Source organism: Amblyomma americanum, chromosome 3, assembly GCF_052857255.1.
Source record: "Amblyomma americanum isolate KBUSLIRL-KWMA chromosome 3, ASM5285725v1, whole genome shotgun sequence".
Classification (NCBI taxonomy): Eukaryota; Metazoa; Arthropoda; class Arachnida; order Ixodida; family Ixodidae; genus Amblyomma; species Amblyomma americanum.
In genome coordinates this window covers 171,517,177-171,519,626 of record NC_135499.1, presented here as the reverse complement: position 1 = coordinate 171,519,626, position 2,450 = coordinate 171,517,177, and the positions used below count along the sequence as shown (strand labels likewise).

General features: G+C 46.9%; 1 non-coding gene across 1 annotated transcript; it reads right to left on the bottom strand.

The window, feature by feature from the left end:
- Positions 1-945: 945 nt before the first annotated feature.
- On the bottom strand, positions 946-1,018 carry TRNAK-UUU (transfer RNA lysine (anticodon UUU)). The gene has a single exon. It is a non-coding gene; the product is annotated as a tRNA-Lys (tRNA).
- Between the last annotated feature and the right edge of the window lie 1,432 nt (positions 1,019-2,450).

The window sequence follows — 2,450 nt, the reverse complement described above, 5'->3', positions numbered from 1 at the left end:
GTGAGCATCTGAACTGGAGATCAGCCCATATGCAGTTCATAAGAATAGAGCAAACTTGTCCTCTGAATTGGCTTGACTTGGATGTATTTAACCTCAAACTTGACTTACTCATGCGTCGTAGCCCTCCACGCTGAGTGTTTCTCCTTGCTTGTTATTTAGCGCATTTAATCGCGCTCAGTGTGCCAGTTGTGCAGTCGTTCAGCAATTTTTTTTACCTTTTTAATTTAGCCTCCCCGGACTATATTATGCATTCTGAAGGTACATAATACTGCAAACTTATTTAGCATAAAATACTGTTAAATATGGCCTCATGAAGCTTGCGTTCATATGAAAAGCTGGTTATCGATTGTGGTTGAGAACTAAAAATTCAAAGTGTTGACCGCAGTATCCAGGCGTCGTACTTCTCAGCGCGGCATCGCAACGCACTAATCTGCTAACAGATGGCGCCACTGCTGCCTGCATGCGGCATTCAAAAAGTGGATCGGTTCAGTGTTCAAGTTTTTTGCACTTTATTCCAAATCACGAAGTTTAATTTTTTTCCCCTCGTATTCATGAATCAATTTTACAATATAATGATAGCGTGTCTGCGCTGCGCTTTCCTGAAAAATCTTTAGTTGTCTGTTTTGTCTAAGCGTACAAAACGGGCAGAAAACACGATCGAACAAACAACAACTCAAACCAAACTGCGTTCCAGCAGGGGACACATTGCAATCAAGTGAACGTTTACATTTGTATAGTAGTGCCAGTGCAAAGTTGGCCACAGACTCTGAAGCGCAGAAACGCTGGTGTCTGGGTCGGCGATGTGGCAGTGGGACGTGCGCAATGGAAAAAAAAAAGAAACCAAAGGCACGAAAGTAGGAAGCTCAAGATTGCGGGTAACGTCTCATATCAGTGCTTGGCATATAAAAAAAGAAATCCTCAGAAAAAAAAAAAAAAAAAATCACCCGCCCGAACGGGGGCTCGAACCCCGGACCGTTAGGTTAAAAGCCTAACGCTCTACCGACTGAGCTATCCGGGCGCTTGCTTTTGGCTGCCTGTATGGCTAGTTTTAAAGGATGTTAGCCTATTTTTTATAAGCTGAATGATTTCTTCACATGTTTTGTCTGTTTTACGCTCATTTAGCCCAAAACCGAAGGTCTTTGCTTCCGCATGCTTTCTTATTCCCAGATTAGGGCCTGCGAAGCGGCTCATGAATCGGTCGGGAGCATTCTCTTGAACTTGGTTCCGTGCGGAACGCGACAGAGGGGCAATGTCCCACAGTCAGTTGCGAGCATCTTAACATTCCCCGCTTGTTATTTCACTAGTTTCAACTCGCCAAACATCAGCGAGGTGTCTGAATGACGTCAAACGTCGTCGTCGTCGACTACCCTGCGCTCCTTCAATCACGCTTCCCTCGTGTGCAGCCGTGAGTTCCCAGTCATCGAAATCAGGCGCACTTTAATTCTGAAAATATGAAAGGTAAAAAAAAAACCATAGGTGGTCCAGGCAGCTTCAATTAAAGCTAACAGCTGTAAGTTGATGAAAACGAGCAGTGTTCTTGCACGTTGCACTCGGGGAGGCGAGCGTTGCGGCGGCTACGAGCGCCGCGAGGCAAGTTTATTTCTGTACTTTAACAACGTTACTAGAACAAGTTCTAGTAACGTTGTACTTAAAGACACCTTTTGAGGCCCATAGTCGAATTCCATGTTCACAGCAGCGCGTTGTTCAAAAATTTCAGGCTGGGGCTAAGGTATGTACATATGACGGACCCGACACATTTTTCCCCGAGTACATTGCAGGGATCCGACAACTGTTTCTTTGAGGAAGTGGCTAAAGATAAGGCGGGCGGACACGGTGCATTTTTTCTCCGTGTAAGTCGGGCGGGCGATCTGACCAGCGTTTACAAACTCAGGCTTTTTCGATTCTCGCTCGATCGGCGGTCTGCTCGATTTTGCTAACTTGCCCTAGTTGCGCTCCTTTGGATTAACATCTGTGAAGACAGTTATGCCTTTTTGTATTTCAAAAATCTTTACCCACTGCCCGGAATGGGGCGATTGGCAATCGGTGCGCGTACTTCGAGAACGCCAGGATTTAAATGCTTGTTCTACAACAAGCATGACAAACACCGTGTCCTCATTTTGCACCGTTTGCCGCACGTGATCGTTTGGTTGCAGCGTGCGAAATGTATAATTACTCCTGGCTATTCCGGTGACAACATGGGGTACATGTGCTTCTCCGCCTAAGACCGCTTCGTGAACTTGGAGGCTTGTTTGCTTGCGGTGAGCCGCTGTCCTCCAGTCGAAGTTCAGTGCGCGCCTCATCGGCGCTCCAAGTACGTGCGTAGCTTGTAGCAGTGGATAAAGGGGGCCCTTCGGCTAGCTCTAGGTTTGAGCCAGAGGTCGGGGGGGGGGGGGGTTGAACTCCACGCAAGATTGCGCTCGAAAGACCAAGCCATACCAAATGGGCACTTT